Below are 26065 nucleotides of genomic sequence, written 5' to 3'. Positions count from 1 at the left end.
CAATTAAAATGATGATTTTTTTTTTAATTTGTGGTAATTAGTTGCGTGCCCTTTTAACTTCTTAGTGTCCTATTTTCCTGTTTTCTTTGTTTGAAGATACTTCAAGCAATAACTTTTGGATCGTCCTGGTAAAACTATTCCAAGGGGGAAAATGTTTAAGAATGAACTTTACAAATAATACAGCACCCTTGAAATATTTATTACCATTGCTGTAGTGGGAGAAATAATGGAATTTAAAGAAATGACTTTCAAGACATAAGAGCTAAAAACATAACAGATAAGTAAAAAAGTTTTAAAGTAATATCATAAAACTGATGTAATGACAAGCAAAAGTGAAACTTAAATTTTAAAACCATGTCACCAAATGAATTAACAAATGGTGGTCGCAAGCACTCTGTGCTATTTATTGCTTTCCCCCCTTTTAAGCTAACATATGTTCTTTAGTAACTAAGAAGAAAATATTTGGAATTTAATTAAAAATCAAAAGTAATTTTGTGTCTTAAACAGATTGACCTTCTAGCTATAGTACCAAGAAATATAAGTGAACTAATTCAGTGTTCAAAGGCACCGATTTTCCTAAATCAACACTGAAATTTTTGAAGTTGACAGAATATACACCCAATACTATGGAGAAACAGGGAAAACAGGCAACACATATGTTCACTAATACTTGAAGTGGTTATTTAAAGAGAGATGCACCCAATGAAAGCCTATGTTCAAAGATTTGATTTTTATAACTATTAAGACTTAAATTCACTGTATATCTTGTAGCATATATGAATTTATTATTGTTATATCATAAAATTAAACACATATGCATTTTATGTTTTGCCTTCATTATATATACTTCTTTTTACCATAAAAATATTTATCATGTAAGATACTAAAACTATAAACATTGATCTTTATCCTATCCATTCTTCCCATTATATTCATCATAAAATTTACAATCTATACTGTGACAGATCCTCACTGTCTTCTATGTATCACGCACACAGACATACAGACAGACACACAGACAGACACCCACACACCCAGACACACACACACCAAGCACACACATATAAAAGCACACACACAACTTATTTACTTTCTCTCTAAAGCTATTTAAATCAACTTCCTATTTAAAGTAGTTGCATAATATGCTAGTCTATGCATTTTCCCAATTTGTTTAGTTCTATACTTCTTGATTTGAAATTTGACCCAATTTTCTCTTCTGCAGATTAGCCTAAAATATATTTTTCTACACCTTTGAACATATTTGAATAAGATCTACTCCCATGAGAGACTAGACCCTTGAACTTAGTGAGTACTTGTTAGTAATTTCTGTTTTCATAGAAATGAAACCTAAAACCCTTAATAACTACATTTGAATGTTAAAATCTACTAGTCAAGGAATCATGCAAGCATTATTATTTTAATTGAAATTCAGCACTGCACATTTCAATCTAATTTGTCACATAAAATTATCAGAATCTATGGTTTATACTAAAATTAGAACTTAAAATTAGATCATATAACTTATTATCATCACCAGGAACTTTTAGATACCTTCAGAAGTCTCAAGTACAAGTGACTGATATCAATCACATACAATATAAAATATTACACCATTTTAAAAAATATTTTAAAGCTATTTTTCGGAAGTTAACAAGTTAGCCCTGCATGGGAAAGGAATATTTGTTTTTTGACCTTGTAATCTAAAATGAACAAACCCAAACTCAAATAAGTTAAGAATTATCTTCATATAATGTATATTATCAAACAGCTACAACAAACCTGAGACTTTAATTGTTACTACAGAGAGGAGTTAAGTTACTGGAGAGGGGCATTTTCAATTGAGAGCAAGTATGCATTTATAAAATTTTATTTTTCTATGTGACATCATTGCTGACATTCAGGCATGAGTGCTCCCATTGTACTATTCCACCAGGATTATAGATAAAATAGCAACATGTTCACAGGCTGTGCCCAATTATAGATAAGATGAGGGAGAAATATATCCAGGCTGCTCGAAGTTCCTTTTCTTTGTGACTGGAAGAAGAATGAGCCTATTGCCTGGGATACATTAGTATAGAAGAAAGAATATCTTTGCTTGAGACTGTAGGTCATTTGTAACTGAGGAGTCAGTGTGTCCTGTCTGGAGACAGCATAGAGGTTGTCTAGAGGTACAGGCCAGACACATCTGAACTAGGCATTCAAAACTACAAAACATCTGTTGAAGGCACTGTAGAGCCTTGTTTCAGGTTTGCATGACATCATCTGGAATGAAAGTACTGCAGGGATACTGGAAGGAACATGGGCGGGGCTTAATGGGGAAGCTTCATACATTTGAGATGTTTTCATTTTGGTTTCAACTATATTTCCAACATATTGGATTATGTGTGTCACAAATTAGCATATAATAAATATTCAGTGAGTTGTTATATAGATTGTGGTTTATTTAGGTTTTCCCCTTTCATTTTTCACGTTAGCCCATTACAAAGTTAGGGTAAATAACCTATAAATAATATCAGCTTGTTGGGGCACTCAAGGATCCTTATCTTGTAGTCAGTTTCACAATTTTCCACTGTAGATCAATTAACACTTCAAAAAGGATTGAATAAGTTAACCTGGTTTAATATAATATGCCATAACTGGCAGTTGTTATTATTTCGTTAACATTGGTCCTAGACCAAGCGCTCAGTTTGGGAATATTTTGTATTTACTCTCTCAATGTTTTACCTAGTTGTTAGAAAAATGAGTGTGGCAGTTGATCTGTCTGTGAGTGAATCACTATTAATCAGAATAACACATTTGAAGTTTCTCTACAATTTTAACAAGAAACATCTAATTTTAGGCTATTTATTAAAATAATCATCTAATAGTGTTTCCATTTTTATTTTTATTTCATTTTTTAATATTTATTATCATTACTATTTTTAAATTATCTTTAATCTTTTTTTACAGCCCAGTCATTATCCCCCTCCTGGTTTGCCCTCCTGACAGTTCCTCATTGAATTCCTCCTCCTTCTCCCCTGTCTCCAAGAGGATATCCTCACCCTGACCTACCAGGCCTTCCCACTCCTAGGACCTCAAGTTCCTTGAATATTAGGGTATCTTCTCTCTCTGAGGCCAGACCAGGCAGTCCTCTGATGTATACATGTCAGGGAAATATTAATCTTTATTTTTAAGGAGTGAATATGTGTATATGCCTATGCATGTGAGTGCAGGCACCTGCAGAAACCATAAGGGATTTGAAGCCAGCAGAGATGGAGTTACAGGTGGTTGCGAGCCACCCATGCTATGTGATGAGACCCAAATTCAGGAATCCTGCAATAGTAATAGGTGTTCTTAACCATTGAACAATTGCTCTATGCCCAGCATTTCCATCCTTGATAACTCTTTCTTTTCTCTGTAAGAATTGCATTTGTTAAGCTACTTCAGAATTGATGTCAGGACATTATGATATTAAAAATATTTGATCACAGTTAGACCTTACAATTTGGTATGTGGTTAAACACACAAAGCTTAAAATTAAAAAAAAAATGTGTCATATGAGTTTATTTTATAATTTACATAGTTTTAGATTTTATGAAACAATTACTAATTTCAAAATATTGATCTTGAAGTAACTTAAATGTTAGATATATTCAATGTTAATGTTTAATTGTGAATGTGATTCTTAATTATCCTAAACTGCTTATAAAACTGCAATCAAAAACATTACTTAAAGTGTCAAGGTTCTGATTTTATTTTGTCTTTAACATACAGTTGGCTGATTTCAGAAACAAGGGACTTAACCTTTTGAAATTCATATTAGGTTAGTTTCAATTCAATTAAACTAGTCATGAGGCAACACTGGTGAATTTGACCCTATTCACTCTGCTCACCACTACACCCAACACTAGGAAATTTATCCTGGACTCATGCCTCAGTTTTGATTTTTGTTGTAAAGGGGCATGATGTGCAGGTGTCTGTGGGGGTCAGAGGCTTTGGGTCCCCCAGGACTGGAGTTACAGGCGCTTGTGAGCTCTACTACCTGGATTCTGGGAATTGACCCCTGGTTGGTCAATTAGTTCTTTACCTGTGAACTGTCTCTTTATTCCCTATTCTGAGTTTTACAAAGAGCTGATTCTACTCTTGAAGGAAAAGTATAGAGAGTGCCTAAAAATCAAAATCAGAACACACAAACCAGAAACAGGAGATTAAATCACCAATCTCCTTATTGAACACTGCTCTAAGAGTTCGCTCCTTTTATAAGTAAAGACCATCTCCCAATAAGGATCCAGAGCTCCCAAGAGATCAATACAGCATCTGCTGCAACAAGACTCCACTGACTCCCTGACTGCTTCTTAGCTCTTTGTTTCCTCCTTGCTAACACCAATCCCCACAGGCATGTTGTTCCTTCCTCTTGAGTAGCCATCTTCAGAGTGGATATATTTTCTCAGATCTTTGTTTATTGGAAGAGGCTAAGAGAGTTAACCTATACAACAGCAAACCCTGCCCCATTCCAGTTCCTCCTCAACTTCCCTCCTGCTTTATGGTCTTCTTAAAACATATACTTCTCTCTCTCTCTCTCTCTCTCTCTCTCTCTCTCTCTCCCTCTCTCTCTCCTGTCTCTCTGTATCTGTTTTCATCTCTGTGTCTCTGTCTCTCTCTCCTGATTATAAAAACAATGTAAAACTTATGACAATGTGAATGCCATTTTAATTTCAATGCTTAAGATGGCTACAATAGGCAAATATGTAACTAAAAAAAACTATATGTATACATATATGCATATATGTATATTCACAGCATACATGTGTGTGGAGATCAAAGGGCAAATAGCATGGAAGTCAGTTCTCTCTTTCAGTTTCCAGGGTTTGTCCTCTGGTTTTCAGTTTTGGTATCATGAATTACTTGACCTAAATCTTGCTCAAATAATATCTAATTTTACATGCAAATCACCATTAGGGCTCTGTGTGTGTGTAAAAGCATTGACGTTCAAAAGACTTTTTTTTTCCTATGTTAGATGCATTCTTTCCCCTCTAATTTTTCTGCAGTTGCTCTAGTCTGCATGGACCCTGGAAAATAGAGCTGTTTGCATTGCATCTCTGGCTATGACACAAAATGAATCTTGAACTTACTGCAACTATGAAATTTCCTTGAAATACACTCTCTAATGTGATAACAAATACAAAGCCATGACTAGGAATATGTATGAAGTTGTGACTCTGGAAATGTGATTCTAGAATAGCTATGCTTGTTTTAATATGTACAGGTAGAAGCCCGTATGGTAAGTTTGTTCAGGTACCTTAGAAGTCAGTACTGTGGCTCTTTGTATAGCAAGCTTCAGCACTGCGTACCCTAAAATTAGGGGTTCATGTGCTACGACCCCAGAGCAAAGAGACGTCACAGAGTGGAAGTCTTTAAGTTGGTCTCTGGAAGCTTATGATTCATGTTGGTTTCTTTTCCATCAGCGTTTTGGAACGCTGTTCCAAAACAGGTTGTTTCCATTTGAAAAACTACAGTTAAAGTTCATATTAGCAAAGTAAAGATAGATGATTCTGTGATACCATCACGCCTATCTGAATACTTGGTGGATTCCATCTCTAGGAAACAGCATTAATACTTTCTTGTAGAATTATGAGTCATCTAATAATAGGACATTTATTATATAGGTGGATTGGGGAATGGAAGACACCCCCCCACATGAGAAATTCTTATTGAAAAATGGATATTGTAAATCAACCTTTTTCAAATTTGGTTGGCTGTCAGGAGTGAAGACCCAAGGTTTTAATCTCAGCACCACGTGACTGAAGCAGCAAGATGACTGTGAATTTGGGCTACAGATTCAGTCCATGTGTCAGGAGAAACCTAAATGGCTATCAGGTGTAGGCCAGAAGTTTTACAATAAATGCCCTGTAGTCAGTGTTTATCCCCACCAAAACCCGAGCAACCCTGGTAGTCAATTCCTCTGTATAAGACACTCTCTGACTTTTTTATTCTCAATTCCATAGATCTGGTATACTCCATATACTAAAGGAATAGATTCTGTCTTTAAGGGTAATATTTCTTCTTCAGTCACTTAGGCATTTTCAGGTTTTCTATTCATTCTACTTTTAGGATTTCAGTCTCATCAATAGCATCTCCCAATTTGTGTGGCTGGAAAGAGTTCTTACCTTGATGTTGAGTCTTGAAATACAATTAGAGATGCAGTTGTCTAAGAATAAAATTCATTTGGAAGAAGAAATATAAAATTCTATAAAATCCTTTTATCTTTAAGTGTCATCTAACATTAATGTCTTAGTGTAATTTGTAATTACTAAACAACACATCCTTAATCTAATAAAAATCGAAGCATCTTTAAGACAGAGTACAAAAGTAATGATAAAATAAATTAAATTATAGATGTATCTTAATTTATAGGATAGACGTGTTTCTGAGAAATTGGCTGTGGAGGTAACTTCTATTAACTAAATGATATTTTCTCATTGACAAAGGCTCATTATTGGAGAGACAGGATTATTGGAGTAAGGCACATGGCTGAATATAGTCACGAATCTAAAAAAAAAAAGCAAATATCACAGTGGTATGAAATTACTTTAAAACTCATATGCTTGAATATAAATTTTAGATGGTAATAAAATAATAACCTCTACATACTTCGAGAATAGCTCACTCCAATTCTAATGCCTTTAGGCTCTGGACTTAATCAGTCAGTGGGTTATTTAGGAAGAAATACACTAGGCAAAATACATTATTGAAGCAATGCAGTTTCTATCTCTAAGTGGCACTCCTCTCTTTTTTCAAAGATCCGATGGGTTACAACACTAGTAGTGTTGGTCAATAAGTCTGTTTCACTCTGAGTACACACTCCTTTATAGGGTATAATAGAAATATCAGAACTTGTGTTTGTCACTTGTCAGCTTTTCAAATGGATTTCAAGTGACCTAGAACATGTTGTTTTATCAGTTACCTAGATGTAGGATTTTGTTGAGCACGTGTTCCTCCATGGTCAATGTCCTTTAGCAATATCTGCCCCAAATATATTCAGGATAATTAAAGTTGTGTGAGATGCCATTCTTTTCGTTTCATCCCTGAATTTTTTTTTGTTTGTTTTTTTTTGTTTTTTTGTTTTGTTTTGTTTTGTTTTGTTTTGTTTTTTCGAGACAGGGTTTCTCTGTGTGGCCCTGGCTGTTCTGGAACTCACTCTGTAGAGACAAGGCTGGCCTCGAACTCAGCTGGGATTAAAGGTGTGAGCCACCACGCCTGGCTTTCATCCCTGAATTTTAGGGAGCATAAACATCTAGTTTAGCAGACCCTAAACTTGTAACATGCAGAGTTTTTAATGGATGCTAATTGGCCCTCCCTCCTATTTTACACTGCTATACTATCGCCTGATGGATGGTTAGTTTCTTTGATGTCCCACTGCCTACCCAGAAAAGATGGGTGAGTTTTCTGTTGGAAGATTGTGATGTAACTGCTCACTATGGCAGGCAGGACAATTTAGTCATTCCTCAGATAGAGTTGGCTGAATTAGATTCTGACCCTTATTCACAAGGTGAACCACAGGACTCCATATTCACAAGGTGAACTCATACTGTGTTGACATCAGCCAGCCATCCCTTTCTAAGATACACAAGCCCTGGAAAGGGGCATTGACTTGGAAGGTCTCACCAGCATGCGTATATTACTATTTAATTTAGAAAGTTGTCTCTTGAAGTCAGACAGGAGCTGCTGTATTTGAAAAGACTTGATTTTACTAATGGAGGGAATAACGGGGCAGCCGAGGTCAGGGGTGGTCAAAAGACCTCCTAAGTGTCCCTCTATTGTCAGAGGGGAGCAAATCAGCTGTGGCTTGATGGTGATCATTTATAGAAAGAGGAAGATAAAGAAAGTCAGGCTAATGGGCAAGCAGGTTATTCAACACCAGCACTCCGGCTGCCTTAGGGTTTTCCAGAATAATGATGACTGCCCTTGTTTTGATTGTTACCGTTGTTCTGTCATGATTGATTCTGTGAACATTCTAGATCATCCTCCTACTCATGATTTCTTGTAAACTCATATTTGAAAATTGCTGTGTTTTGCTCAATAATATCTTTGTCCCTGCATATTAAGAGCTCAACTTAGGAAAATTGTCTTTGAAAGTATTCATTTAAGAAAAAGAAAGGAAATATATCATCGCTAGCCAATGTTCCAGGAGAAACCATGCCATTTCCCTTCCATCCAGCCCGTCATAAAAGCTCCGAGGAAATAATGTTTAAATTCAATTAACCAAGATGGCCAGAATCAATTTAACAAGCATTGGCTAATGTTTTACTAAAGCAAATTCTCTCTTTTCTTTAAACATGATTAATATCATTTAAAGCTCTTATTGGTGCTCTCACTTCTAAAGTGTGTGACCAATCTGTACTGAAAGGCCCTGTGTGAACATGTACGGGAGTTACAGAAGGCTCAGAGGTTTAATGTGGCTTTAGTGAAAATATTTTTCTCCTCTCTTTGGAATTTTAAGGAAATGCCGTATCTTGAGTCTATATCTTTATGATGCCTACCAAAGGTCATACAAACCACAACACAACAAGGACAACAACAACAACAAAAGCCAAGAAGTATTTTGAGAACAACAATTCATGCTTAATGCAGTTTGGGGGAAATCGTATTCCAGGATGGTATTTAATAGTGCTGGTACTGGGCAGGATCAATGAACTTTAGAATTTAAAAAGGGCTAACCATTAAAGCCTATTATTTCTAAACTTCTTAAACAGTGGGTTTTTTCCTGATAAGAACCCTACTGTGTACAAATGCTTTAAAAAATACATGTGCATAGCATGGCTGAGAGTACTGAAAGCTCTCTGACTCCAGGGTTTTATTCCCAGCATGCACATAATGGCTCACTGTATCTGTAACTTCATTTCCAGGAGATTGCAAACCTCCTTCTGGGCTCTATCCACACTAATAGTGGGTGTACAGATATACATACTGGAAAAATACACATACACGTTAAGAATATTTTAAAATAATTAAAAATGCATCTTCTGTGATAGTAAGAAGGGTTATTTAAGCTAGGCCTGCTGAGACCTCTTTCAGTTCTAACTTCCTGAGACTCAAAGCCTCTACAGAGGAAGAAGCTAGAAGCTCTCTGCAGCCTTCACTTGAAACCTACTACATTTACATATCTCAGCCACCTTTGGACTCCTTAACTCTCTGTGGTCTGCCCTGCCTTTTAACTGTGAATGTGCTCATAGGTTGTTTTCTGCCACAGCATGTTATCTGTTTCCATTTTTATTTGTTTTCTCCCTGTGGTACTTCTATAATGAGTTAAATACGTGCACAGATGTGTGGACTTAAAAAAAAAAAGGTGGAAATGTTCTCTCCTGACTGTAAATCCGTATCAATTTCACTATTTTTCTCTACATCAGAATCAAAACTGTATTGGAATGATGTATAGATGAAGTTTCATGTGCTTTAACCTAATTCAGCTGCTAATCCTTGCTGCTGTTCCATTTCTGTGTATGTGAGAAAACCTGTTGTTTTCCGAGAAGAACATGCCCAGGCCACAGTGCCAGGGTCCTTGTGTTAGGAACCTGGTCCTGCTGCTCAGTCACCCTATGCTTTCCTTGGACATCATGTTCTTCTGCGTGCTCAGATAACATGAACAGAGAGCAGGTTGTAACATTGATCGCAGCAGAACTGTCATGTGTACCCAAAGTCGGCATGCATAAGTATTACTCTCTGTCTGTCTGAAGTAAGCTTCATATACTATAATATTTCCTAGACGTATGACCTTCTATCAGCTGCATGGTTTCCGAGAGACTTATCAGTCACCTCTGGACCTTCAGAATATCAGATGTCAGCCTTAAATAATCTGCTACTTCTCACAAGCACAGTAGAGCGATCTTAATATGTAATTTTTTAAATCAAACCAGGAAATCTATATTTTGTACAGAGCTTTTAAGCAAAATAAAAATAGCATAAGCCCAGAAAGCAGAGAGGAAGGCTGCCGGGATGTGCTTTCTTTGCCGTGGATTTTGTATTTAATTTCAGAAACTGTGAAGTGGAAAAATAATCAGCCTCGGAGTCCATGACCCTCCGTCTTCTAAATTCAACGGAAATGAGATCAAAACAAAGCAACCTCAACGCAAAACCTCACCGTGAAGAGAGGATAAAGCAAATAGATGGGAGAAATGACCCTGATTTATGAAGAGATGTTTCGACCCCATCAGAGATAGCAGCAAATAGCTCTCAGGGCCTAAGAGATTAGATCATATCAGAAAGAGATCGGGTCTGCTTTTCCTTCACAATGATTTCACAGAACCGCTTCAAGAAGCATACCCAAGAGTTGCTGACGTTGAAACACTGAGGGAATTTCTACTTTGATAGTATATTTCATCGTCTAGAAAATTCCATCTTAGTCTCATATAAGACATTTTTTACACAAGTGGGGAGGGAGGAAAGCGAGTTGCATTAATTAGAAAAGGAACCACAATCTTTGGATATTTATTATGAATTACCTGCCGTATTTAACAACCCTTCAACAATAGCTTTTTTATTCTCATGAGCTATACCATGAATAAAGCTGTAAATAATTGTGTAAGATACCTTAGATATAAGGCAGCACAATCCAGCATTATGATTGGTTTTCTGATTTATGTCAGTGAATATTTAAAATCTATCCAATCTCTCAAATACTGCTTTCATGCGGTAAAACTTAATATGGTCTATTTGACAAGGGAAATTAAATTTAACAAGACCTTACCAATTCACAAACGATGTCTAATTGTCTTATCAGTAGCTCAGTAATTCAGTGCAGAAGTTCATGCATATATGTTGTTTTCATGTTGGTTCAGGGTTATACATGTGGGTATGGATACATATAGACATGAGGAACTGATGGGGAACTTCTATCTCTTTTTACCTTAGTTTCCCATTAAACGTGCTCTGCACTGTTTCCGACTATACGGACTGGTGTGCAAAGCACAGGAGCCTTCCTGCCAACTTCCCAGCACTGGAATCAGAAGCTTTTTTTGTATTGGTTCTGCTGATCCAACTTAACTCCCCCATACTCATACAGAAAGTATTTTATCTACTAAGCTATCTCCCAAGCCTGAGAGTTATTTTTTTAAGAGATCTAAATTAAATTAACAGATTTCTTAAAGTGTAAGTACAATCTGGCTTCATCTCTTGGCGTTGCATAATCGTCTTTCCAGACGTGATTGCTCACCTCTGAATTGTCAAGAAAAAAACATCTCCACCTGGCTGGGATACGGCCCCACCCCTGCTCCAGCCTTTGTGGTTCAGTTAGTACATCTCCTGAAAATTAGCATCCCCCACCATATCTTCCTGCACCCACACAAGTATCAACACTCATAGCAATGGTCCTTTACTAGAGGTATTTCAAAAATACCACAAAGCTAGTTAGATATCGAGCAAAAGGAACTCAGAACTAAGACTAAAAACTCCCAAATAAAAGTACCAGCAGCTTTGTCAGCTTAGGTACAGATAACAACTACCAGCTGAGGTCTCATAAAATATATGAAAAAAAGCAACCCTCGCGGGGTTGTCTTTTACAAAGCTTTATAAATCTCACTCCTGAGGTCTCTATCCTCAGATCTAATCAAATCTCAGAGGCACTCCCTATCAATACTGTCACCTTAGGGTGATATTTCAACATGTTTATTCTAGAAAGAGAGAAAATTCAATTGATGTATGCATCTCTCAATCGTAAGTATTAAGGAACACAAGACTTCTGTGTGAGCTAGAAACCAGGACACAAGGCATGGGCAGATGGGTCTTCAAGAAAAGGGAAAGGAAAAGTTTTAGAAGATAATTCCAAAAGAAGAGATGGCCCATAGGGTGAAACAATGTCAGAAATCCTTGTTGTTTGGGATTTGAACATTTACTTGAAATGAATTTTGAGTGACCCTTTCTTTTGCAAGCATTTATAACTTAGAGAGTTGAAGCAATTTCCCTCAAAAGTGCCACCCAAAACTTCATTAGAACCCTAAAAGAGACTAGTTGGCTACCACACTGCTGCCTGAGGTTAAAACTCTGGAACCGAGAGATCCAGATAGACTTGGGGTTGACCTACACAACCCTCTCCCTTGTATCCCTTTGACTGAATGATATGGATTAGGTGTAATGAACACTTGACAATGAAGCTGCAGAGGGTCTTCGTCAAGTTCAAATAAGATCCTGTTATAAAAGTGCTTACTGCAGCACACATGGTAACAATGATTGCTTCTAGTCATTATGACTTTCAATCTACTTAAAACTATTAAGGAGGCTCTGGTGTTTTGCAAAGGAAGACCAGGAAGAATTATTTAAGAAATGAACACTGAGTAGATTTTTGGGAAAAATAATTTAGACATTTATTGTATCCTGTACTAAAATGGAAAATGCATCTCGATTTTATGGTTAAATATAAAACCAAAGCCACAAGCAAAGCTGTAAAACTGAGAGCTGAATAATTTATCTAATATCTGTAAGGAAATTCATATACATAAAAGTCTCCATGAAGCTGAAGCACATATTCACAGCTGGTGAGAATGTAAATATTTTGTTTTGTTTTTTGTTTTTTGCTCAGAAAGGTTTTTACAATGCATGTTTAAAACTTTAACCCTGTGCATATCTTTTGAGTTAGTAAGTCAATCTAATTAAACAAATACTTAAATGCTAATAAGCCATGTAAGTTTGGAACAATGGTTTTTGGAATCCTATTCTCCAGCCAGTATTGTTTGTGTCAGGCACAAAACAATAAGCAATGGGGGAAGTATCCTAAATGTCTAACAATGGGGAACATTAAGTAAAATATCATGTCTAAACTTTTATAATATAAAATCATCAGAAAAGCATGTTTATGTATTAAGTAGGCAAAAGCTGGATATAAAAAAAATGGAATCCATTTACAATGATGTGCTGAGAAAGTGGCAATAGATTTAATAAATGTGCTTAATTCTTGACTATCAGAGAATGTGTTCTGTCATCTCCTTTCCTTGAGCTTATTAGTGTCTAAATATCTGTAAAAAGTTGGAGGAGCTGCCATGATGTGATGATGGTAGAAGTAGTACTACATTCATCCTTTTAAAAGGTACACATTTCATGATTCTCTGCACTTGCCCTTGTTATACAGTCTTCTCGTCCTCCCATCTCCAGAATCTTCCTCATCACCGGCAGCTGAAATTCTATGACCTTTAAACGGTAATTCCCATTCTTCCTGCTGGTTCTCAAAGCCATCACCATCTCTGGTTCCATATATTTAACTATTCTCAGAACATAATAAGGACACTCAGAGTGCATCTGGTTCCCTGGGATTGGCCTGGATATGAGCAATTACAGAAACCATTCTTTTCTTCTTCTCACTGAAAATTCTAGAAAATTCTACCAAATAAGTGTGTAAAAATGAAAATCATATTAAAGTACCAAATAGGCTGTAATGTTTCCAACAAATGTTTAGATATTTATGACTGCCTGAGGTTTATATAATATTCTATGATAATTTAATGACCTTTTATACTTAAAACTGGTTTAGTATTCTAAGAGTTCATAGAACTGGAAGACTGATTAAAAGTTATAGCATCTCACTAAAAAGTTAAAAGAGATCAATTACCTCATTATCAATTTAGAATTTGCCTAAAATATTTTTTTCAAATATGAGAAACAATCAGAGAGAAGAAATTAGAAGCTGTTACAATGATCAAATTTTCATGAAAAATACATTTGTCTCAATTTGGTGAGCCTGTTGAGTACTGTACAACACATTCCTTATGTTTATTAAGGAATATAAAATTGAACAATAAATGTCTTATATGTATATATTTGAAAATTAAGATATCTGTAGCATATAGTAGGTATTGGTAATATTTAATACTTCTAATGCCCAGGTTTAAAAAATATGGCATTAATATAGTACTTTCTGGGATCCTCAAAATTCTGATTTATTGTACAAAATGTCTACCTGTGACAAATACATGACTGGCTAGTTGAACGTAACAAGAAAAAATCTGGCTGCAATTCATCTGCTTCTATTAGGTTTTATGAATGCTTTAAAATACTTTTTAAAGAGATTGGTTTGGTATTTCCATACCAAATTCTGAGTTTTAGTAGCCAGAGCATTGCTTTAACATTTCACCATAGGTCAAAGGATAGCCTTAGACAGTTCTAAGGAGTATCTCATGGAAAATGATACAGGAAGGGTGAGGTAGATTGTTAAGGACAAAAGGTGGAAAGCCCTTAGGTATCATGTTTGTATTGTTTTCAATGTTAGTGTCAAGTAAGAAGCCAGTGTAGCATTGAGCTGAATGGTATCCAACCCAGGTAGTGACTCTGTTAAAGATGGCTGTCTAATTTTGTTTGTGCTTGCTTTGCTCCCATCCTTACCAACTTCTAGAAACCAACATTCATTTTAAGATCTTAAGAGCAACAATTTTAGCTTCTTCTTTGGAAGGAAAATATCTGAGGTTGACTTCTTATTTAGAAGAAAGTAATAAATACTAGTGTCTCACAGTACTTTGAGGGTGACCATAATTCACAATAACCTCTCGTACAGTGTATGATAAATGAGGAGAAAGTTGCTTGCAGGTTCAAATTATAAAGGAATGATAAGAAGGACAAATAACATCTACCTCGATGTTATCAATGCATTCTGTTATAAGTTTACACTGTGTCCATAAATGTCTTTCTGCCATTTTGTTTTAAAAAAAATAGGAGTGAGTTCTGTTACTGACAGCAGGAAAAACTTCATAGAATCCTGAAAACAACCATTAACAATTTTCATAGGATCATATACAATGCCACAGTCCAGCAATTCGTGAGAGTGGTGGACTTCAAGGAAAAGCCAGAATCACACATTGACAGAATAAATTGCATTGAGAAAAAGGAGAGTTAAGGATTTTGAACTCTGCACTGATAAACTGAATTAAATGCTGGAATCTGGATACAGTTAATTTGTCCTGGACCACATTTCGAATACTGAAGACATAAGTAAGGAGAAAGTTAATTGAAGTCTTGTTTCTAGAACCTGAATTTTATATTTCTTCCTGGGAATTTGTTTTATGTTTATTCTTGTTCCCAAATTTACGGTTTTGCTTTGAATTTGTGATCTCACACCATATTGCAGGGGGAAGACATGTTTTGGGGTACAGGGACCCCCAAAAGAGATGGCATTGGAACATCAGATCAATGACCAAACGTTTACCTTCTTTCTACACTTTTTTGCCTGTTGGAGGGTATTTTTCTTTCTTTTTCATCTTGGACACTGGTCTGTTCTTTGGAGGTAAATTATTTTAGTGAATCTTCTGTAAAAAAGCATGAAACTAGGAGACAGCATGGTGACCCTTCAGCATGTGCTGTAGTTACATCCAAAGGAAACAGCCATAAACTTCAAGCACAAGTGACATTAAAAAGCTACCTCTTTCAATTTTGGTTGTGTCACATGTGGTATCCTTTGCCTCCTGAGACTTAGTTGTTATTTTGGACATCTCGTTTCCTAATAAGTATTTAAGTCTGCCATCAGATCTTACCCTCTTATAAAATTGTCTCCTTTTATAAGATTTCCACGTTACCTGACCCTGAAAACAAGATGTAATAGAATGTTTCATCAATGACAATTGTAATTACACTTGTGGAAATTTTGCAGTTTCTTGGGTGAAACTCATTTAAATATGAATTTATTTTCAAGGCAAAGCCAACATTATGTTCTGCAGTGGCTTGGAAATTTAGTTAACACGATATCTAACAAGTTTCTCCAAGAATAGACAAATTGCTCTGTGCTGAACAAAAAGGGGATGGCATAAGGTCAGACAAAAGATTCTTGATTTATGTGAATTTCTTTTGAAATTCAAATGACCACAAGGAATCTTTACAAGTCTCTTAGAAGAAGTCTCCTGGGTGGTATCATTTGTACTGAGCAGGCTTAGAATAGGGTTGTAGGGCAATGATGGGAAGGCTTGCAGTCTTGGCATTTGGGGATTAACAAGTAAGTATCAATCCCTAGACGACTTGCCAAAGATGCCCACGTAAATCTCTGCATCAGTCCTTGACAGACATACCCATTGCTGAGACTTTTATGTGGGTGGTTTACAGCTCTGTTTTGTAGGAGGTACTTGATAAGGGAGCAAGCCCATAATAGCATAGGGAAATAAAGTACTGCTGGCTCACCACCCATTTCAATTCTTGATCAACTGTAAAAGGCTGCCTTCCCCATGATCACCATCATTATGTCTACTGTCAAATAAAATAGTTGTTAAAGTGGCAAATAACAGCAGAAATCTGTACTGGTCCTAAACTGTATAAATGCTCAGGAATTCTTCCATCTTTGGATTTTATTAATCTATGTTTACAAGATTTCTGCATCTGTGTTTAGGGATAAACTCTGACTTTCATAATTCTGACTTTAACATGAGACATTCATGTTTTTATTATTCAGTATTTTCCTGAAAGAATATAATGAATCTACTATGAGGAGTGAAGACCTGTTGTTGTATAAACACTTAGCCTGACAGGGAAGCTGCTAACATTTGCATAGTGTCACTTTAAAACAAGCATAGTGGGGTAAGAAACTGAGTTCAAATCTGCAGCAGTTACATAAGAAGTAATGTAACTACATAGGCCTACAACCCAAGTGTCAAACACAGACAAGCATGGAGCTGTCTTATAACAGTGGGCTTCAAACCTTGTATCAAGCGGGGAAAATGCAAAAGGTGGTTCAGTGAAGACATCCTATGTCCTCCTTTGGATTCTGCATATGTTAGCATTCATGCACATACCACATATGTGCATATACATGTATACACACCATTCACACACAACAAACAAACAAGAACAAAATATAAGTACAGTAGATCACATATAACTATGCTTGAGTATCAAAATACACACTACTTCATATCGGGCTGGTGAGATGGCTCAGTGGGTAAGAGCACCCGACTCCTCTTCCAAAGGTCCAGAGTTCAAATCCCAGCAACCACATGGTGGCTCACAATCATCCGTAACGAGATCTGACTCCCTCTTCTGGAGTGTGTGAAGACAGCTACAGTGTACTTACATATCATCAATAAATCTTAAAAAAAAAAAAAATCTACAGACAGGGCGTGGTGGCTCACACCTTTAATCCCAGCACTTGGGAGGCAGAGGCAGGCAGATTTCTGAGTTCGAGGCCAGCCTGGTCTACAGAGTGAGTTCCAGGACAGTCAGGGCTACACAGAGAAACCCTGTCTCGAAAAAAAAACAAAAAACAAAAACAAAAACTACTTCATATCATAGCACACATAGTAATATTCTTAAGAGAATCTAAAGCCAGAAGCAATGATTAAAACAAACCTATATATAGATTACAAAGATGAATGCTTGGAAATATATCCAACCTGTATAAAATACATTTGGTTAAAGATTTGAGGGACAGATTCAAAGGCCATGATTCAAACATTGCAGTTTTAGAGATAAAATCCAGAATGACAAGGAGTATCCTTGAGAGAGGACTCAGTCATTTTCTGCCCCCGTGTATACCAGTGATCAGTAAATATTGTAGTGGAGTTAACAAAATAACAAGCAAATTCCCTACTTTCTATTATTCTGACACCCATGGCTTTTCCTGCCTTAGATGCATGCCTCCATTTAATATGCATTGAGTTTTGTCTTTAGTATAAACCATTATTAAAGCAATAGTTCTTTGGGCATGGTTAATGGATTTCAAGCTAGAAAAATAGAATCAGGCTGCTACTTATCGAACTTTCAGATTACAAAAAAACCTAAATTATATCAGCCCCGAAATGGCATGTAGTCAACATCAAGTCTAATTTAAAAACCTTTCTGGAGATGGGTAAACAAAATTTTAATTCTCAGCTACAGCAATGGAAAATATAACATGTGTATGACAAATAATAATGTTAATACTCTCTTTATCTGACTTTCTGATGGCGGTCCTGATGACAATGTGACCACACAAGAAGAAATGTCAGCATCCGTTCTGGCAAGATCAGGCCACTGCTTCTTCCATCCCATCATGTAGGTGTCCTGCTTTTCCTTTCTACCACTTCAGTTTTCTTATTTTGCTCTTTGTTGCTTTACTGCACTTCAATCCTGAGGTGGCAAACAACCAGGGGAACTTCAAAGAGTGCCGAAGTTCCTATCATGGCGCAGTGTTGTGCATGCCCCCTCGCCCGCCCCCCCCCCCAAGGAACAATGTGTAAAGTCTTTCAACACAGTAGAACAGAAGATGGACTTGATTTGCTGGTAGTCTCTGGTCTGGGTGTTACGTCTTGAACTCCTGTCATCTGCTTTTCTCAGAGCCTTGTTCTCGACGTAATGAATAAATATTTGTCATTACAGCTCTCACCAATCTTACATCCTTGAAACATTTCTCAAAGCCATCTGACATTTCATGTCTGTTTTTCGTTCCTTGCTTGGCACGTAGAAGACTCTTTGTTTTCCCTTGTCACCCTGTTTCCAGGTGGCTGCTGATTCCCGTTTGAAAAAAAAAAAAAACCATCCAATATCTGTAATTTCTTTCTTCATTGTCTTGGTGGATGTTCACAAACTTGACAATCATTTTCTGCCTTTTCTCAATATGTCCCTATCATGTTTATTTCGTGCGGCAGAGGACACTCATTACAGTGCCCAGTATATCTAATTTATTAATCAGTATATCTAATTTATGAATTTCTTTCAAGCTCTTTGGGTTTCATGTCTATACTTTAGTATAAATACAGCCGATGGCAGATCTTCCTCTTCACTGCAAACGCTACTTTAGACTAAAACGAAGAATTAAGTTAGTGCCATTCTTCATAAGGTGTTCTTTCAGCTTAGTTTAAGATTTCTAGGGTCTCTCTTTCTCGGTCACCCCCAACTGATGGTGTGTGTGTGTGTGTGTGTGTGTGCATGTGTGTGTATTTATTCCTTTCTATCAATTATAATGGTTAGCTGACTTGTGGCTCATCTCCTGGCTATAATATATGTGAAAAATTTGCCCCAGTAGCCTAATGTAGACAACTTATGGGTAGTCAACCACTGGAGAGGATTTTCTTTTCCTTCTTGTTTTCAGAAGGACATGGAAAAAACAAACTGGTGTGTTGATGAAGCAGACATGAGGCCTGGCTCACACTTTTACTTGTTTTAAAACAGGAAGGCTATAAAAAGATGAGAGTTAAGCCTTCTTGTCTAAAAGTGCACTAAATAAATCAACAGACGAAACAACCTAAGTCTTCTCTTCACTGCCATAGGCATCTGTGTAAGTTTGGCGCTGTGATAACCTTTACCACGTTTTGCAAGAGGCAGGCAGAAAAAAAAAAAAAACCCAATAAATCCTTAGATATACTTAGCATTTTCTCTACTATTTTTATGTTACAGGATTATTTTAAAGTTTGAATTACATGAAAAAATTAGTATTTGGTTAAATACGAAACAAATCCATTTTGGGGACTGAGGGGGCAGCTCGGGGGTCTAGAGAACACCGTTCTCTGGCAGAGCACCAGAGTTTGGTCCCCAGCACTCAGCTTCTAAGTAAGGAAAAAGATGTCTCAGTTGGCAGGAGTGCTTCCCATTCTTCTGCATGGCGCAGGTTTGGTTCCAGGAGACATGACACATTCTTTATAACTCCCAGGGCTCTTGCATGCACATTTTGCCCATTTTACACATATATACAAATTCACACACATATATGCATAAAATAAATATTTAAATATTTAGAAACTATAAATATTTAAGATATAAATCATAGAGTCCATTGACAATCACAATAACAAACATTAATATAAACAGTGTATAATCTTTTAGTTGAATTATTACAAATGTCTAAAAGACCAATTTATGAAGAAGGTGTCTATTATCAGTTTAATTTGGTTTCTCATTCTTCAGAATGGGAATGCAATTTTGCACGTTATGCTAGAATCTACATATACTATACAGACTCTACATATACTGTATAGAGCCTTATATATGCTGACCACGAACTCCACAACACAGTCAAGTCTGTACCACAGCCTCATAATGTTATTGTTTTTTACATTTTCTTCCATTAAAGTTATCTTTGTAGTATATCCATCTCTGTTTGTATGAACAAATAATATAACTTTTTGTTAAGTAGATCTAAAATGCTAATAAGCATTTCTTATGACTGCTAATTCAGCATATATCAATCTGGGCAGTAATAAAACTATATTTTAATTTTGAATTTGCCTAAACAACTTGTGGCTCTATCAGTTCTCTCACAATGCTAAAAAATAAATACATACATTAGTGTCTTTGAACAAAAGATATTTGTTCTTTCAAGGTTCTAGAGATTAGAAAGTCCCAAAGGAAGGTTTAGCAGAACCATGATCCATGAGGATTCTCTAAAATGAATGTTTCCTTGTCTCTGTCAGTATCTGATAGCGTCTAGCATGTTTTAGTTTGTGGCAGCCTACAGCCAAGCTGTGAAACATCTTCATACTATTGATTCTTCTCTGCGATTTCTCTGCATCAGCATTTTTTCTTTCTGTGACTAGAGGCTTATGGGCTTGTGAGAATCTAATATAAATTCATACTGATTATGTATACAAAAAACTCTACCTTTAAATGTCATTGTATTTTTAAGTTCTGAGTGCACATGGCTGGGGGGACACAGTGCAGCCCAATACAGAAACATATGGTGGTCCTTGATTTGAGATCACTCAGCTAGCTACAACAGATTTATAGAATTTCTTCTAAGAGCTAAAGGCTCTATGGAGGTGGATCTGTGAAGTATTACAGAGGGCAACAAATACTCCCCAAATGTCCCCTGTGAATGGGGAGGTGAAGGAAATCATATGTTTTGCTTTGACAGTGAAATATAAGAAAGCATAAAATCTGCATCCAGACGAAAAATCTTGCAGCCTTAGAGCTCCCAGTTGTTTAGAAAGCAAGTGTTCTACCAGCCTAGGACCTTGGATGAAGATGGTATGTACAACTCCACACCTGAAACACAACAGAGAAAACAAAGTAGACTAGGCTAGGCTAAACTTTCTCGCTTGAGATCTCAGGATGGTTAGATCAGTACCATTGTGCACCATTCTTTCTCATTGTATGTGATGGGGAAATGGCTCTTGATTACTGAAAACATCTCTCTCCCTCTCCCTCTCCCTCCCCCTCCCCCTCCCTCTTCCTCTCCATGTGTTAAGTATAGGTAGAGTACATGGAAAATGGTGTAGAAATTAGATGGAAGTATGATTTGAAAGAAAAGCTCTAAAAACACTCCTTTCTTGTCTACTTAGGATAGTACCACATATAGGAAGATTTTCAAATGACGAGATTTTTTTTAATCTGCTCTCTTGGCTTGGAAGTCTAAGAACCTATTATCAGCAATTGGGCAGGTTTTTCTCTGCAGTCTTTTATATAGGAATGCTAGTACCAATCACAAGGACCCTGTCTTCATGACCCACTCACTTCCCCAAAGTTTCACCATCTGACAGTAAATAGCATTTAAGATGCTTTTCTTGGTGTTGTGGACACTCCTAATGTGACTGCTACTTAGAGAGTTGGTGATCAAAGTCTTTTTTTTTAAATGTCAAGAAACATTGCAGCAGAATATCCTGCCCCAAGCAAGGTGAGACTCTTTGTTGAGATACATGAGTCTTTGAACAAAAGATATCTGTTCTTCCAAGGTTCGAGAGGTTAGAAAGTCCCAAAGAAAGATTTAGCAGAACCATGATCCCTGAGGATTCTCTAAAAATGAATGTTTCCTCGTCTCTCTAAGTATCTGATAGCATCTAGCATGTTTTAGGTTGTGGCAGCCTATAGCCAAGCTGTGAAACATCTTCATATTATTGACTCTTAATGAATTTAATTTACAAACTTTTCTATTAGTTGTACTCTACATTACAGAGTTAATAATAATAAACTCTGAAGTAGAGTGAACATTAATGTCATTGTTTGATTCTGATAATTTTATCAGAAAATACAAGTGGCCTTTTATTTAAAACTTCATTATTACTTGCAATTTAGTTGTTACCGTCTGAAGTCTTGGATACAAAAGTAAAGGTGGTCTGAATTCGATGTATACAACCACTGCTCACTGGAGTTATCCTATCTTACAGCTTGTGATTTACGTAGGATTTTCTAATCTAATCAATGAGAAAAAATTCAGAGTTCCTGAGACAATGAGATGAGAAGGAATCTCCAGGGGGGTTTTACGTACTTGCTTCATCTTACTTGCTTCATTGTTGTAACAAAATACTGGGCTCAATCAGCATGCTCAAGAGTTCAATTGTAACCAAGTTAAGGAAGAACATCCCAGCGGCAGGAGCTTCAGCATGTTGGTCCCATTGCATCAGCAGAAATGCTGCAAAGGTCTATGATGCAGACACGCAGCTGGTTTTCCCCTTTCTATGAAGTCTGCGAGTTGAGCTTATGGAAGGATGCCACCTCAACTTTGGCTATGTTTTTCCAACTCAGCCATCCCAGTTTAGAAAGTCCCTCACCAATATACCCAGAGGTTTGTCTTTCAGATGATTCTAGATTTTGTCAGGATGACAATAAGTACTGTCACAGGCTGAACAGCGAAATGCCGCTATTCCATTGGTCAGAATTCAATCGTGCGGTTTAAATAAATGGAAGTGAGGCTGAGGAGGTTATTCGGCTTCCTGTAGGTAAAGAGATATGATTCTTGACTCACAAATAACATTGTCATCACAACATAAATTCACTATAATAATCCAGACAGCCCACAAAAGCTAAAGCCTTGAAATGCTATCCCCTATACCAAAGCTGGTGTTGTTACCATTGTTGAATGGTTTAATGGTTAACCCATGCTCTAAATAGGTAGAACTAGTTGACCGTGCAGCTCCGCCTTGCAGATCTGATTTCAGGCTGTTGTTTTGATCCAGTCTGCTCTGCTCTTTCTCCATTCAAGACCCACATTTTGTTATCCCCACACTTTGCAGGGACAATAGTGTGGAAATGTTCCATTAGCATTAGACCAAAGTTTCCTAATGATCAGTAAATAGCTTGCTTATGAGCACTGTGAAACATCATCTGGAAATCTTTGCATAAAATAGTTTTTCATCTCTTTCTGATGGTTAAGTCATGATTCCAAACACAGGCCGAAGAATGGGCTATCAAAAACCCTGTAAATGTTCCCTGAGCTTTATCATATAATGGCTGTTGACTGTGTTCCTTTGGTGGGTAGTAGAGACGAGAGAAACAATATAAAATGGAACTAACAACCTGGAATGAAGCCAGCTGCAGAGACAGACTACAGCAACCGCAACAGTGAAACACAAACCCCTCAACTGTTCATTACACTATATAATTTTCATTGACCTTGTCTCCATCAATTATACCTCAAACACTAATGTTTGTCAGATATCTGAAGGAAAATCTCATAATGAGTAATTTTAGAAGAAAAAGGGAGAAATCAAAGGATAGAGATTAGCATGAGATGTTTGGCAGATTGCTGAAAAGCATAGATGGATTTAGATGCTCAGTATAGCACATATGAGATACTGAATAATGACACTCTTATTTTATATTGCTAAAGAATATAAGGAGCTACTCATTGAAAACTGAAAAAAAAAAAAGACCAAGGCAGGGGGACAGAGACGTATGCAATTCGCATTAAGGGCAGACTGAATTGATATCATTTATAGACTGAATTGATATCATTTATTCTTAATGTTTGCTCCTCTGTTAGTGTTTATGTTCATATTAGTACATACTAGGAAAGGTAACGTTACTCAAAGAAGAAATCACTTCCTAGACTTTTCTTTTAATGGGATTCATTAATTTTTACAATTCGCTTAGAAATCTTGTATGTGGCACCTGTGTGGGTGTGCACACACTTGAATGCACACACGTTTGTGTGTGTGAATGGTTCTAACAGGGAGTATGTAGAGATGAGGGAACAACCTTCATCGTCTTTACTCATCTTCCTCCCTGTCAGGGACAAGGTGTCTGTTTCTCACTTAAAATCATCAAGCTGTGTCATGGGAGATTATCCTGTGAAGAACATTCATCCCTTAAAGAAGAGAATGCATATCTATCAATATGTGATTTAAACAAAATACATTGCTGAAATTTCCAGCAAGTATCTAACAATAAAACCGTGACACATATTTTGCAATTTTTAATTAGAATTTCTGTTCTCCCACAGAAAGTAAAAATTCATTTGATGAGGCAGAATTCAGATATTTTGGATACTGGAAACAAGTCAGAATTTGTCCCCACACCACTTGTTCTCCTCTGATAGAACCGTATAGGCAGGTGAACTGGATTACCAATACCCTTGGATAAATGCCATTATATTATCTTAAGAGAGGAAATGCTTCGTTTTCTTAATGGGAAGGATCCATTATCATACATCTCTGAATGGCAACCGGTGAGCCGAGATCTGTCCAAATCTAGGATCTATGAGTGTGATGGGTTCTTCCTTAAAGCTTTGGAACTTTGTTCTTTTTTTAAAAAAAATAACAAGTTTGTTTGGGGATACAAAATAAGTTTTTGATTTAGGATCACAGTGTGTATATCTAAGATGCAATGATACAAATCGAGATTGGAGCAGGCAGATTTGAAAAAAGTTAGCAAAGAATCACAGGGATTTTCATGGTTTTGTGAAATTGCACTATAAAAATAGGCCAAATGAAGGAAAAAAAAAGTGTATTATTATTTCTCTCTTCAGTTAGACAACTGTACTGAAATAAGGATTTGAGATCTCAGAAAGGAAACAATAAAGAAAATCTTTGCACGCACTTCCCTAACATCTCTTGGTCAATGCCTGAATCTTCATGTCCAGAGCATTTGACATTTTTATAGTGGGTAACTTTACACATGTTATAAAAGGCATTAGGCTAAACAAAGCAAGGGGTCATTGACTTGATCTCATTCGTTTTCATGCACTTTTGGTGACTGTGTGAAACCTTGTATCAACATACTGAAGGTTCAGTCTCACCAATGAGCTGTAGTATAGTTTTAGGTGATTAAAAGGGCTTTGATTCATTTGGGGCTTTTCAAACTAAAAATTAAATTATGTTTCACGATTTATGATAGCACACTTTCTTTTTTTCTTTTTGTGTGTGTTCCACAATAGAGTACTTTTAAAATTAATTAATTTTTTTTACATATTTTATTCCCTGTGCCCCCCAACCCCGAGTCCACCCTGTGACTATTCACACCCCATACTTCCTCCCACACCCCTGTCTCCATGTGGATGTCACCACACCCCACCCCACCTTACCTCTGGGTGCCTCCAGTCTCTTGAGGGTTAGGTGTATCATTTCTGAATTAAAACAGAGCTAGCAGCCGTCTACTCTATGCGTGTTGGGGGACTCATATCAGCTGGTGTATGCTGCCTGGTTTGTGATCCAGTGTTTGAGAGATCTCGGAAGTCCAGATTAGTTGAGATTGCTGATTCTCCTACAGGGTCACCCTTCTCATCTTCTTCCAGCCTTCCCTAATTCAACAACTGGGGTCAGCTGCTTCTGTCCATTGGTTGGGTGCAAATATCTGCATCTGATTCTTTCAGCTGCTTTTTGGGTCTTCTAAAGAGCGGTCATGATAGGTTCCTTTTTGTGAGTGCTCCATAGCCTCAGTAATAGTGCTAGGCCTCGGGACCTCCCCTTGAGCTGGATCCCATTTTGGGCCTGTCTCTGGAGCATCTTTTCCTCAGGCTCCTCTCCATTTCCATCCCTGTAATTCTTTCAGACAGGAACAATTATGGGTCAGAGGTGTGACTGTGGGATGGTCCCCCTCCCTCACTTGATGTCCTGTCTTCCTCCTGGAGGTGGGCTCTATAAGTTCCCTCTCCCTACTCTCTGGCTTTTCATCTAAGATCCCTCACTTTGAGTCCCAAGAGTCTCTCACCTCCCAGGTCTCTGGTGTATTCTGGAGGGTCCCCCCAACCTATTTCCTGAAGTTCCCTGTTTCCATTCTTTCTGCTGGTCTTTGGGGCTTCAGTCCTTTTCCCTCACCCAATACCAGATCAGGTTCCCCTCTCCTCTCCACACCAACCCCGTGTGTCCCCTGTCCACTTTCCCTCCCAGGTCCCTCCCAACTTGTTCTTTCCTTTCCTTTCCTTTCCTTTCCTTTCCTTTCCTTTCCTTTCCTTTCCTTTCCTTTCCTTTCCTTTCCTTTCCTTTCCTTTCCTTTCCTTTCCTTT

The 26065-nt window shown here is 37.1% G+C and overlaps 1 protein-coding gene across 12 annotated transcripts in view; it reads left to right on the top strand.

The window, feature by feature from the left end:
* Robo2 (roundabout guidance receptor 2) overlaps positions 1 to 26065 on the top strand; it is a 1509792-nt gene that overhangs the window by 978732 nt on the left and 504995 nt on the right. The gene's annotated exons all lie outside the window — the stretch shown is intronic.

Source organism: Mus caroli, chromosome 16 (assembly GCF_900094665.2).
Source record: "Mus caroli chromosome 16, CAROLI_EIJ_v1.1, whole genome shotgun sequence".
NCBI classification, from domain to species: domain Eukaryota; kingdom Metazoa; phylum Chordata; class Mammalia; order Rodentia; family Muridae; genus Mus; species Mus caroli.
The sequence above is the reverse complement of the archived record's forward strand: the minus strand, read 5'-3'. Positions and strand labels throughout refer to the sequence as shown.